Source organism: Hylobates moloch, unplaced genomic scaffold (assembly GCF_009828535.3).
Source record: "Hylobates moloch isolate HMO894 unplaced genomic scaffold, HMol_V3 SCAFFOLD_28, whole genome shotgun sequence".
In the NCBI taxonomy this organism is placed as follows: Eukaryota; Metazoa; Chordata; class Mammalia; order Primates; family Hylobatidae; genus Hylobates; species Hylobates moloch.
This window is the reverse complement of record NW_026652303.1, coordinates 4241958-4256144: the sequence shown is the minus strand read 5'-3', so window position 1 is coordinate 4256144 and position 14187 is coordinate 4241958. Positions and strand designations below refer to the sequence as shown.

General features: G+C 39.2%; 1 protein-coding gene across 1 annotated transcript in view; it reads left to right on the top strand.

Moving 5' to 3' along the window:
• Positions 1-569: 569 nt before the first annotated feature.
• Positions 570-14187, top strand: part of LOC116463159 (TGF-beta-activated kinase 1 and MAP3K7-binding protein 2) — a 93572-nt gene continuing 79954 nt past the window's right edge. Inside the window, exon 1 of the mRNA XM_058434483.1 lies at positions 570-652. The gene's annotated coding sequence lies outside the window, so the exon portion shown is untranslated. The remainder of the gene's footprint in view (positions 653-14187) is intronic.

The window sequence follows — 14187 nt, the reverse complement described above, 5'->3', positions numbered from 1 at the left end:
GTGCGAGTGTCGGGGGAGGGGTACAGGGCGGAGGAAGAGCATCCCCGGGCCGCCACCGCCGCCGCCGGCTGCTCCCCCGCCGTTCGGCTAGGGGAGGCCTCGTCACAGCCGCCGCCTCAGCCGCGGCTGCAGATCTCGCGGTGTTTGCCGGCCGCTGCGCCGCCATATTGTGTGACAGTATTTTGATTCGGACTGGGCTGGCGGAGCCGCGGCTAGAGCGAGCGAGAGCTGGGGGGGTGGGGGGAGGGCAGGCGAGCGCAAGGGGGGTGGGGGCAGAGGGAGGTGGGGAGGCCGAGCGATCCGGAGCCGAGGATCGGGGAGCGGCGACGCCGCCCAGCCGTCGTTTTTGATCTGCTGCAGCCGCCGGCGGGGCGACCCAGCCCGACCCCCTCCCCTCCCCCTCAGCCAGGAGTGGTGGCGGCGGCGGCGGCGGCCGGAGGGAGTTGGCGGCGGCGGGCGAGCGGAGGGGGCTGAGCGGGGAGGGAGGGAGGGCTGAGGTGTCCCCCCTGCCGGGTGGAACCGGAGGCGGCGGCGGCGCTGGCGGCGGCCGTGGTGGCGGAGGCGGCGGCGGCGACGGTGGAGACGGCTGCCCTAGTGGGAGAGGCGGCGGCGGCGGCCGAGGAGGAGGAGGGGGAAGCGGCGGCGGCAAAGGGTAAGCCGACAGCGCTGCCGGGCCTCGGCGGGATCCCCAACCGGGCTCTCCCCTCATCGCCCCGCACCCCCCTCCGTCTGGAAGGGGCTCTGCCGCCTCGCGAGGCCCGTGCGGGGCGTCCGCTTCTAACTTGCACTCTTCCTCCCTCCGCCTCTTTCCTTCCCCCAGTGGCGAGGCGGAGAGGGAGGCCCCCCGAGTCCCCCGGTCCGGTGGGGGGGTGGGGAGCATCGGGCCGGGCCTGGGCTCCGGGGCGTCCGTGCGGGGGGGAGGGGGAGCTTCATTGGAATCAAGCGCCTGGGAGAGCCCCGGGTGGGGGAGGGCGCAAGGGGCTCGGGAGGGCCCCTCCCTGCGTCGGCGCCCCCGACCTGCCCCCAGGCATGTGTGAGGTGGGGGCGGGGGAGGAAAAATCTCCTTTTGGGGAGCCGAGGTCTAGTTAAAGATGACTTAAGGGCGGGGGTTTTGGGGAGAGACACGGGGCAGTTATGTGGGGGGTCGGGCGTGGGGGAGAACATCGTTCCCTTGCCGATCTTGGTTTTCTGCAGCCGTCTTTGAAGTGGGGGGCAAGCCCTGCTATGAATATGTGGCCCCTTAGATCTCACTGGATGTTTCTAGTTTTCGGTCCCATCAACCTCAAACCCTGCGATTGTGGTTGAGTCAGGGAGGCTGCAAGGGTCTCTTGGCGGTGCTGAACAGGTGACAGGTGGATCTGTTGCTGATGCTGTGAGATGTTCAGGCAGAGTTGTACACCAAAGTGTCAGAGACTGTGTGAGTTTGTATTTATGTGTTTGGCCATGTTTCATTCCATATATAGTATATTTGAGATGTTAGGTTTCCATTCTTCAAGTCAGCTTAATTGTTGTGGATAAATTCTTCAAATGTTTCTGATAAGAGGGGTTTCCAGGAGAGTGGAGGGAATTTGCGGCTTCACAGAGGTTTCTCCGTAGTTCACGAAATTCAGGCCCCCAGTGCAGGCTGTTGAGTGCCCTTATTCATTGGAAAGTTCTTGAACGCTAAGATCGTATTCAGAGCAACTGTACGGCAATATAATTTTGCATCCATTTTGTCTGTTTTAGGTAAGTTTGTAAAGTGTCTAATTTTGGGGTCAGATTGATTCACATTTTAGAAAAGGAATTTCGTTTCCGCTTTAGCATACTCTAAAGATTATATGATCATTATGCAATTCCAGATTTGGCCGGGAATTTTGGTGGGCATGGAGTAGAATATTTGCTTTCAGTTTTTTCACTTCTGCTTACCACATTCTTCATACGGTAGCAGAGTATTGACACCTTTTAAAAAATATCTTTACATTCTTTGTAACAATGAAATCACGATTTTAAACTTTGACGGTTTGACACTTTAAATTTTGAAACCATGGCAGTTTCTAATGAAGACTTGCTCTTCTTTTGTTGTAGGCTTTGGCTGAGCATTTTAATTAGAAACAATGGGAAGAATTGTTAGATACATGAGCTATAGGCTAAATTAGGGTACAGTTAGTTTAAGGATTCTGCTGCTTTTAAAAAACATGTATGGAACGAATATGATGTACTATCAATGTGTTAACAGGAAATAGAACAAAAATTCCAGTGATTCAGAACTTCTGTTTGGGTTTTTCCCCCATAAGTCTAATCAGTTTCTAATAGAGGGTGCTTAAGTTTTAAATCTTTCAAGAATCAAACTGAAAGTTGAATACGTCAATTATAGATGAATAAGTTATCCCCTGAATATACTCCATTATTTCTTCTCTTGTGTGCATCGAATAACTTTTCCTGAGTTTAAAAGTATTCTCTTAAGGACGCTGATGAAATGCTACTATTGAACCCCCTTTAGTTAACTATTTCATAGTAGAACGTGTGCTTTAGTGACTCATTAAGAAGTTGATAAAATGATCAGAACCTCATCAAATACATGTTTTCTGAAAAATAAATTTTAACTTAATCCCGTTTGATTGAAATCACACCTACGCTTGGTCCTCTAGTGGAAAAAAGCACTTGCCTTCAGCTAAGGGTATTGCTAAGACTGGGAAACGATTTTTTTTTAAATTTTGTTTTTGTTTCCTTTGTTTTTTGTTTTGAGACAGTCTCGTTCTGTCACCCAGGCTATAGTGCAGTAGTATGATCTTGACTAATTGCAACCTCCACCTCCCGGGTTCAAGCGATTCTCCCGCCTCAGCCTCCCCAGTAGCTGGGATTACAGGCGCCCGCCACCACGCCCGGCTAATTTTTGTACTTTTAGTAGAGATGGGGTTTCACCATGACGGCCTGGCTGGTCTCGAACTCCTGACCTCAGGTGATCCACCCACCTCAGCCTCCCAAATGCCTAATGAAATGAGGTTTTTAAACTCCGCAGTTATGTGGGCAGATCCCCACTTAGGTCAATATTGAGAATTGCTTCTTCAGTATTAACAGCTTACACTTGGGTAAATGTCTTATTACATTTGTGTCTTGGCAGAAATAGAAGTTTATTCTACATCCGTAGTTTTCCCAGTAAGGAAAATTTCTTTTCACAAAATACTGTTTAGAGTGAAATGTACATATGTGTATCTGTGAACTTACTGCATTTTGAAAAATAAGTATAATGTAGGCTGTTTTACTCTATGAGTTACTTGCAAAAAAAGTCCTTGAGGAATGTGTATTTTCTAAAACAGCATTTTTTTGAGTTATATAAACAGATCAAGACTAAAAGTTTATTTTTTATCATCATACTTCAGAATTTTTGCCTTCTTGTAGATATTTTGGGGAAAAGTTCCTGATAATCTTTACAATATATAAAGTTCATAAATTAAACTGTAATTGAAAAATCGAAATTATAATTCCATTATATCTCTCTCTGGCCAGGTTCCCATGACCCAGAGAACACTAGTAGCACTTTTCCTTTGTTTCACTTATGTCATCTTTATTTGATCTAATATTGGGTCTCTCTAGAATAGAAGGATTATGAGGTAATAACAGAGGCACATGTGAAGATTGGGCAAAACAGTAATAAGGAGGAGAGACAGAGGATAAGATGCTAGCAGAGAATTAGATGAAAAGTTTTAGGCAGCTAGGAATGTGGACATGTGGGTAGTGGTGGCTGCCAAGCACAGGAAAACGATCATGCTGAACTCTACGAAGGAGATTGTCTCTGAACCTTTTCATAGGTTCTGACGCTCTATATATGTCATCTTATTTAAAACCCTCTGTATTAAAATGATAAGAATTTGGAGACATTGAAATCATATAGAATTTAAATGTATGCATGTTCATATGTTTTTGCCTCTGGCTCATATTTCCAGAATACTTAACAGTATTTTAACATTTTGTTTCATATGATTCTGGTCCTAAAAAATCAAGGACGCTCCTTACTCAGAAAGCTAAAAAACCTGAGTAAGTACTCTTAGGAGTTATACTTTTTATGTTTTCTTTAGTTAATCACTAAACTTGACTGATCTTGATAAAACTAAGGAATTAGAGATTGCTAAGAGGGTGCTATCTTTTTCTAAGTATCCCATCTCTCAAAACAGCCTGTTTACTAGTAAGTGGTACTTAACCTACGTTCATTCAGCCTCCTAGGAAAAGAAAAAGATGCCAGAATAATGATCGCACAGCTCCTACATTGAGGTTATGCGTTTCACTTGGATTTTCACTTGGATTTTTATTGACTCATTTTACAGAATATGTTTACTTTATTTCCTATTCCTTAGAAAAGGAGTGAGCACAGTGAGAAGTGTCAGCTGACAAGTGATGTTTCAGGACATCCAAGTCAGAATTATCACCAAGTAAAATTGTGTATGTTTATATGAATAAAAGATGTCTATGAAAATTGATTAAAGTTTTGGCACTTAAAAGTGCATTTATTCAAAATTTAATTTACATACACCCCCTTACCTTTATGCTTCATAAGTGAGGTTTTGCTGAATGTGACTTTTTGATTTGCCTTACTCATGTGTAATGTAAAACTTTAATAAGAAATTTTATTTCATTTCTAATCATGTATTCCAGTTCAGAATATGGTACCCAGGGAGTGATATCCTGCATAATAAAGAGAAAGGAACTAATATTTGTTGAATGCCTACTGTGTGCCAAGCTTTTCTTCATTTCAGAAATATTTATTGAGCACTTATTATATGCTAGGGACTCTTCCAGATGCTGGAGGTGCCGTATTGAAGAACAGACAAAAATAGCTGTTTTCATATAGTTTACATTTAGTGGTAAAAGACTTAATAAATGAGTACAGTGTAATATGCCTGGGACAAAACAGTACTGTGCAGGAAAATAAAACAGAAAAGGGAGTTAGGGAATGAACATTGCTTATTGATCTTTTTAAAAACTGTGTAATGGGTATTATCCTTGATTTCAAAAAGCAAAACCTATCCCATCCATAAAATTTTTCCTTTAAGAATACACTTCAAATTTCAGAACACAATTGTATTTGTACTTCAAAGTCACAGAGTTTCAACAGCGATTTCCTATTGTTAGTATTTCAGAAAGCTGTTTTATGGCTGGATAGAAAATTGGAGTTTTGAATCCTGGTTTCGCCACTTAGTAGCTTTGCCACTAGATTTGGGACCAGCTACAATTCGTTAGCTTCTCTGAGCTTGTTTTCTTCTGTGTAAAATGGATACGATACCTTTCTTTTTCTGGTGAAGGAACATCGTGTCATATCTTGTTGAATAGGTTGATGAGCTGGATCTCAGCATTTTAACAAGGAAACAACAAATTGTGTATAAAATTCCAATTCATGTAAATACTTTTAAAATATTTAGTACAGTGCCTGGCACATAGTAAGTATAGAGTAAATGTTTGCTTTTTGTCATTATTTTGCTTGTTAATTCAAAGAATCTGTCATACAAATTATTAAGAGAAGTTTTTGCAAAGATAAAATAACTCAAATTGTGAATGGGATTTTTAAGGGAAAAGTGGAATAACCATGCAAGTTGCAATACTTATTTTCATTTTTAGACTGGGAGATCACGAAACAGCACCTCAAGGGCAGAACATGTCTTCCTTTCAGTCTTTACTTCACATTATTTTCAGTGGTTGGCCTGTAGTTAAGAGCTCAAGAAATACTGTGTGTTAAATGTCGAATAGTTCTTAATGATATTTTTCTGTAAATTACAGCTCTTTTTGTAGTAAACTCCTGAGTCTGAAAGGTGACTGCACTGGAATCTCTACTTTTAATTTTAAGCACTGAATAAGATATCATTATGCAAAGTCTTTTAAATGCTATTTTTTGAATCTAGCCAAAAGTTCAAAAAAATTCTAGAAATTGAGAGGAAGAAATCAATTATTTGTAGCTAGATTAGTCTTCATTAACCTATTTCTATGACGTTGTTGGCATCAAAGTGAAAAAGTAATATAGCAGTTTTTAAAAGTAGAAGAAAATTTATGAATAATTATTTGCTCTTAACTGTTAAAGAACAAGTTTACCTTATCTTTTTAAGATAATTTCAATGAAAGTGTAGGTTTGTCCTGGTTTTATGGATTAAATAGCTTGGTCATTTACTTACATTTCTGTGATACAGGAAATACTGGTGTTTTCACTGAAAAGTGAAAACATCCCACCAGCATCCCACCTCCCATCTTCACAGTAACTATTCTTCAAATGCTTAAATCTTAGTACCAGTCAACTCTTTCCTGTTCTGTTGTAAGTTATCCTGTACCTAAAGAATAATAATTTTAGCTTTCCCCAAGCTTAAGACTTCTGTCAGGTTATGAGGCTTTCAGTCATTTATCCAAAATATTTCTTGGATTTTTAAAAAGTTCTCCACAAAGCATGTATTGTGTGCTTTATATTCAAATATGAACAAATAGGAGGAAAAGTATTTCATTTTAGTATTTGGTGTGCCACAGTACTACTTTAGAAATGAGATAGAAATACATACAACTGAATATTTTATACTCTTGTAATTTTTTTGTTTCTTTGCTTGTTTTGAACAATAACTGTCTACTACAGGACAGAAATAATTCCTGCAAGGTGTCAGTTTGAGTAGCTTCAGAAAGGAAGTCTGATTTACCTACAAACAAGTACAAGAGACAAGAGCAGTATAAGAATTTGTAGTATTTTAATTGCCTTGTTAAAAGAAAATGGAATTCTTGTTTCACTTAAGAAGAAAAACAAAAACCGGCCTAGTACCAGTGCTCCTAGTACAAGTCACAGAAGCCAGATAATAAAGTAGAGGTTGGAAAGGTCCTGCAGAGAGAGAGAGAGAAGCAGCAAGAGTATAGGAATGGAGATTTTAGCAGAGATTCTGGTAGAAATATGTGAATGCCGATTGTTAATAATAGACTTGTCTAAAATAATCCATTAAAGTGTATGGGAAAGAGTAATTTTTGATCTATAAATTTTTATTCCCCAGTTTATTAACCATCATCTGAATCATTAAATAATATTAATATTATTTTGAATTTTAGCTTAAAGTTTTACTCTCACATTGATATTAAGGAAAATTATTTTTGACCTTTAATATCTTAATGTTTACCTTTTTAATGTTAGCAAAATTGACCACATCACAAGTTTGCTTCCTGTCAGTTTGCCAGTGAAGCAGGCCAGAGATATTGCTTGGCTCATCAGTATAGAGCCAGTGGCAGTTCAGGGCAGTGACTTTCCATTCCTCATCAATGAGAGAAAATACTTGCCAATGCAGATGAAAACTTGAACTCAGCAACTTGACCTTGCAGAACATTGTCCTCAGGCTAGGCAACTTTTGTTTAGTCAGAGAAATCAACGAAAGCAGTAATTCTGATATGAACTGGGGCCATAGGGGTAGAAGAGACTTTACCTGGCTTTAAACTGTGGAAAATATTACTTTTTTTTTTTTTTTTTTTTTTTTGGAGTGCAGTGACAATCATAGCTCACTGCAACCTCAAACTCCTGGGCACAAGCCTTCCTCCCACCTCAGCCTCCTGAATAGCTGGGACTACAAGTGTGCGTAACTACATCCAGCTGATTTCTAAAAATTTTTTGTAGAGACAGGATCTCCCTTTATTGCCCAGGCTAGGAAAATACTGCTTTTGATTTTGAGTTGATCTCTTTGTTAATTTTTCAGCTTCTCAGCCCCCACCTCTTTAACTAAATATCTTAATTTTACCATGTTGGGAGTCAATGAAGTATAATAAGAAAAGTTCTGGGCTTTAAAATCAGATGAGCCCAAGTTCAAATCTGAGTTCTGTTGCTGACTGTAGCTATGTGGTTTTAGACATCATTCACACTCTCTGAGCCAAGGAGTTTTCTTCAGAAAAATGGATATAGTAATACCTACCTTACATAGAACAGGTGAATTCTTGTTCTAGTTACATTAGGATATGTAGCTTAAATAATGGGAAGTAATTTTACATTTGGAATTTTGCTTTGTTAGGTTTTTTCTTCAAGGTATCTGTCCACTTCATTTTTCCTCAACAAATAGAATGAAAAAGAATTTCTATACTTTTTAATTTACTGTAACTCCTTAGACCAAGATGAAACAAACAAAACATCATCATTTTTTTAACTACAAAATAAACATACGGATTATTAATTCTTTGTATTTTTCTTGCCTGTTCCTGTGGGAAAAGCTGCATTTTCAATTTGAAATTAGTCCACAAATCTATAATAATAGTTCTTTTGTAGGAAAAGCATTAGAAAATTGGCATGGATAAGATTTTGAAAACACCTTAAATATGAGGTTTAATATAATACTACAAAACTTGTGCCACTTTATCTGTGTAAAATGATCTTTGTACTTTTCTATTATGTTTATGTTTTAAGACAGTGTCTCGCTGTGTTGAACAGGCTGGAATGCGGTGGCACAACCACAGCTCACTGAAGCCTTGACCTCCCAGGCTCAAGCGATCCTCCCACCTCAGCCTTCCATACTTGGAAGCTGGGATTACAGATGCGCACCACAACGCTCAGCTTACTTTTTATTTTTCGTAGAGAAGGGTTCTTCCTATTTTGCTTAGGCTGGTATTGAGCTCCTAGGTTCAAGCAATCATCTTGCCTTGGCCTCCCACCTAAGTGTTGGGATTATAGGTGTGAGCTACCACACCCAGCCTGTTTTCACAGAAGCTATAGCAATGGTTTTGTATTTCGTTAATAAGTTATCTGTATTGCTATAGTACCAGGAAGAGTAAACAAATGGTATTATTATGTTAAAATATTAGTTATACAAATAGCATTCAATACTAATTATTACAGCAAAATATTCTACAATAGTTACACTGGTTTACTCGGTAGATTAAGACAAAAATTTTTAGCCTGGGTGACAAAGCAAGACCCCATCTCAAAAAAAAAAAAAAGACAGTTTAAAAAACTCATTGCATTTTATTAAGTTCATAGGCTTAGAACATTCTGTAGTGTATATACATGAGATCTCTTAGCCTAGAGGTAATAAATATGCTTTAATCTTACACGTGTGCAGTTTTTGTGCAATCTGTAAAATAAAACCAGAAGCACAAATAGGAGATTGAAACATTAATCATTGGATAAATGACATGTTATCATGGCAGAAGGAATTATAAGGTACATGTTGGCCTTTTCAGCCCTGTGTTTTTGTTGTTGTTGTTGTTGTTGTTGTTGTTGTTGTTGTTTTGAGACGGGGTCTTGCTCTGTTGTCCAGGCTAGAGTGTAGTGGCGCAATCTCAGCTCACTGCAACCTCCACCTCCTGGGTTCAAGCAGTTCTCCTGCCTCAGCCTCCTGAATAGCTGGGATTACAGGCACCCACCACCCTGCCTGGCTAATTTTTGTATTTTTAGTAAAGATGGGGTTTCACCATGTTGGCCAGGCTGGTCTCGAACTCCTGACCTCAGGTGATCCACCTATCCTCAGCCTTGTTTTTTAAAGCGGTTTTTAGCTTTTGCTGTTGGAAAAGTCAACATGTAGAGTGAAGTATTATGCACAGAAATTTGATTTTTGTTTTGATCAAATGCCATTATTTAGAAAACCTAACATTTTCAAATCCTTTTGAATAGGTCACTTAATATCAGTAATAATTAGGTCAGCAAATTAATTTTGCTTTTTTGTAGTTTGCAATAGTTTATCTTGTGTTCAGCAAAGCTAATAATTGCATAAAAATGTAAGTGGGAGAAACTGCCCTTTAAATATTAATATTCAGATCTGTGGTATAAAGCCTATTATATAGATATTTGCTTCCACATTCTTGTTCTCCTATGGACTATTTTGTCTTTTACGCTTTTCTTTTATACTAGCATTTCCTGATTATAGGTTTCTATTAGGGTTGTCATCATTATAATATATAGGCAAGATGGTTGTTTTTTAAAAATTTAAGGCAGATCAAATGTTCCATTTAATTGTTGAGCACAAATTATGGCATAGTTGCTTGGTTAATTTTATTGATTTATTATTTGTTTATTTAGAAATGGGGGTTTCGTTACGTTGCCTAGGCCAGTCTCGATTCCTAGGCCCAAGCCATCCTCTTGCTTCAGCTTCCCAAGTAGCTAGGACTATGTATGGCATGCCACTGAGCCTGGCAACTTGGTTAATTTTTAAAAGGCAATTAGTGACCTGATAAACAGCGTCTGCTCTTCAGAAGTTAAGCAGCTGTATGTTGCAGATGTATGTAGGTGTCACAGTTAAGTAGTTACTAGAATTGTGAGAAAATGTGCTCAAGGAAGCATCCAAGGGATCCGTGTCAAATAAAAGTTGCTAGAAATACAGATATTTTATAATTTGCATTGAGAGTGACTACTGTTTACCCCATGATTAGCATGTACCTGAATTGTACTTGGCTAAAGTACTGTTTGCCACTCTTAGGATGATTTTATAGGAAATGGAAAAATAAGCACATGGAAATGGGGATTTCAGAAGAAAATTCCCACTTCCGCATATGGCGATTCTGCTTTTTTGCATGTAAAAGTGCATTGACACATGTTGAATGCCCTTTGAGATTTGTCTAGCTAAGGTAATTGTTTGGCCTGCATGAGACATACTCGTTCTCTTCATGAGATTTTTCCCCTCATGAACAATGCCATACATTTAAAGGATGACAGAGCCATTGCTGTAATTTTGCAAGTGGAACAAGAAGTGCTCTTGTTGAAGGTAATTAGTTCATTACCTAATTGAAGTTAGTTCATTACCTAGTTGAAGTAATTAGGTAGAAGATTGAAGTGGTGATCTTAACCAAACCAAGCTATCTATCAGTATATCAACTTTTGTAGAATATCACATAATCGAAAGAACAGAAACTCCATAGAGCATATTTCATATGTCCTGTATGACATGCTTGTGCAGAATAGCTGGCTAACCCAAGAAATCTTGCCTTACTCATTCTTCTATTGTGTCTCATCCCTACATTCTGTTTGTTTTGTTTGAGATGGAGTCTGCCCTGTCCCCCAGGGTGGAGTACAGTGGTGCAATCTCAGCTCACTGCAACCTCCACCTCCCAGGTTCAAGCAATTCTCCTGCCTCAGCCTCCCAAGTAGCTGGGACTGTGGGCGCGTGCCACCACGCCTGGCTAATTTTTTGTATGTTTAGTAGAGACGGGGTTTCACCGTATTAGCCAGGATGGTCTCAATCTCCTGACCTCGTGATCGGCCCACCTCGGCCTACCAAAGTGCTGGGATTACAGGCATGAGCCACCGCACCCAGCCTCTACATTCTTTATTATTCAAACTACCTTACTTATCCAATAGTTTTGAGTTCCTGCTGTGTGCCTGTACTTTGCTAGGTCAAAGGGATGGACAGATATGTAAGATAGAGTTCTTGTCCTTAAGAGACATATATACAAACACATGTGATATACCGTGACAAATGCTGTGACGGGGTTAAACATAAAATACTTTAGGAATCTATAGGAGGTAGTGTCTCCTATGGATAAGGATTAGGCAGTATCTCCTATTCAGTAAGGGATGAAAGGTTATGACAGGGAAATCTAGGAAAGGTGACAAGGCAAGGAAGAGAGTTACAGGCTGCAGATAGGTCTTTTTAGACAGAAACACCATGCATGGAAGATGGAGGTAGGAAAGTCCCCATGTACACAGTAACTGTGAGTAGTTCTGCAGTGCGTTGGGTACCAGTGGTGGGTTAGCTGGAAGTTGAGGTGGAAAATTAGAAAAAAGAGCATCAAGATACCTGTATACTCCATAAAGGAGATTTAACTTCATCCTTCAAATGATGGAAGACAAGTTCTTAAATTAACATTCTAGAAAGATTCTCTGGCTGTAGTGCACAAAATACTTTTGAAAAGAGCCAGGCTTGGGAGGAAGAGGCAGGCATATAAGTATCTATTTGAGAATTGATTAGGACCCAAATTAAGGCACTGATGATGGGGTAATTAAGAATAGGTAATGTGTTTGAGAAGGAAATATTGAATGTGACGTAAAGCAGTGAAGATCACACATGCCCTGGGTGCATAGTTGTGATGGTGATGTTCACCAATACAGAACAGACCAGGGTTGCAACAGATGAGGAAGACATTTGAGTTCTGTTTGTTGATTTTAAGATTCTATGGAGGGAGAAAGAGGAAGACTTCACTTTATATGGAGGAGATGGAGAAGGCTTGTCTGATTAGATAACATTTGAGCAGGTACATGAATGAAAATGGAGGCAGTAGCAACTGCAGTGGCCTTTAAGTGGGATGTGCTTGCCATCTTCTAAGAGCAGGAAGACCAATATAATTGGAGCTGAGGGGGGTTGGGGGGTGGAAGTAGGATAGATGATATCCAACTGTATGCTGTTCATGTAGGGTGTTTAGACTGTGATAAGGACTTTAGATTTTACTCAGGATGGGGTAGGAAGTCACCAAAGGGCTTTAAGATAAAATCTAATTTGTATTTTCACCCCTCACTTCTTAGAACATTATTTATTTATTGGCATTTGTATGTGTGTGGTTCTGTAACATTATTATGTATATGTATAAATTCATGTGACTTTCACAATTAGGTTATAAAACTGTTTCATCATCATAAAGAGACTCCCTCGTTTTACCCCTTAAGTTTCACCTTTCCTTCCTGGCAACCACTTATCTGCTTCTGTTCTCTATCACTATAATTGTCACTTCAAGAATGTTACATAAATGAAATCAGACATGATGTTACCTTTGGAGATGGGCTTTTTTTTTTTTTCACCCAGTATAATCCCCTGGAGATCCTTCCAAATTGTTGCATTTATCAATAGTTTATTCCTTTTTAATGCTAAAGAGTTTACCATTGTATGGATATACCACAGTTTGACTTTGGAATTTCCACCTTTGGGTTGTAAAAATAAAACTGCTGTGAACAGGTTTTACAGGATTTTATGTGAAAATACGTTTTCATCTCTGTAGGATAAATTCCCAAAAGTGCAGTTGTTGGGTTGCGTGATAAATGTATGTTTAAATAAGAAACTGCCAGACTTTTCCAGAGTAGCTGTACCATTTTACATTCCCACCAGCAATATGTGAGAAACCTACAGTTTCTCTGCATCCTCCCCCGTATTAGTATTGTATTTCTTATTTCACCCAGTCTAATAGCATGTAGTGACCATTAATTTGCATATCCCTAATGGCTAATGATGTTGAACATATTTTCATGTGCTTCTTTGCTGTCTACATATCCTCTGTGGCAAAATGTGTTCAAGTCTTTTGCTCATATTCTAATTGAATTGTTTTGTTTTCTTGTTGAGTTTAGAGAGTTCTTTACAAATTCTGTATCCAAGTCCTTTGTTGAATACGTGATTTACAAATACTTTCTCCTAGTATGTGGCATGTCTTTATATTCTCTTAACAGGGTCTTTTGCAGAGCAAAAAATTAGCTTTAATGAAGTTCATTTTATGCATTTTTTCTTTTATGGATTGTGCCTTTCTTGTCAAGTCTGAGAACACTGGCTAACCTTAGGTCCCAAAGAAAAAAGACTGTCCTTCCTTTATTGAATTGCTTTTGTACCTTTGTCAAAAATCAGATAGCCGTAATTGTGAGGATCTGTTTCTGGATTCTCTGTTCTGTTCCATTGATCTTTGTGCCTGTCCCTTCACCACTACCACACTGTTTGATTGCTATTGCTATATAGTAAGTCTTAAAATTAGATAGTGAAATTCCTCCAACTTCATTCTCCTTTTTCAGAATTGCTTTAGCTATTCTAGTTCCTTTCCATGTAAAATTTAGAATCTATAAAAATGTCAGTTTTGGGGAAATTGACATTTTTATTTTGTTGAGTCTTCAATCCATGAACATGGTATGTCTCTTATTTAATTCTTTTATTTCTTTTGTCAGCATTTTTTAGTTTCTAGCATAAAAATCCCGTGCATGTTTTGTTAGATTTATACCTAGATATATATTTTTTAGAACAATTGTAAGTGATACTGTGTGTTTAATTCTGATTTCCAATTGTTCATGTCTAATATGTGGCAGTATGGTTGGTTGATTTCTGTGAGTGAATCTTATATTTTGAGACTTTGCTAAATTATCAGTTTTAGGAGGTTTATTTTGTAGATTCATTGGGTTTTCTGATGTGGCTGTGCATAGAGACAGTTATTTACATTTTTTTCTTCCCAGTCTGTATGCTTTTTATTTCCTTTTCTTGCTCTGCTACTTGCAATGCTGTTTCATAATAGTGGTGGTTGCTGACAAGCTTGTTTCTGATCTTA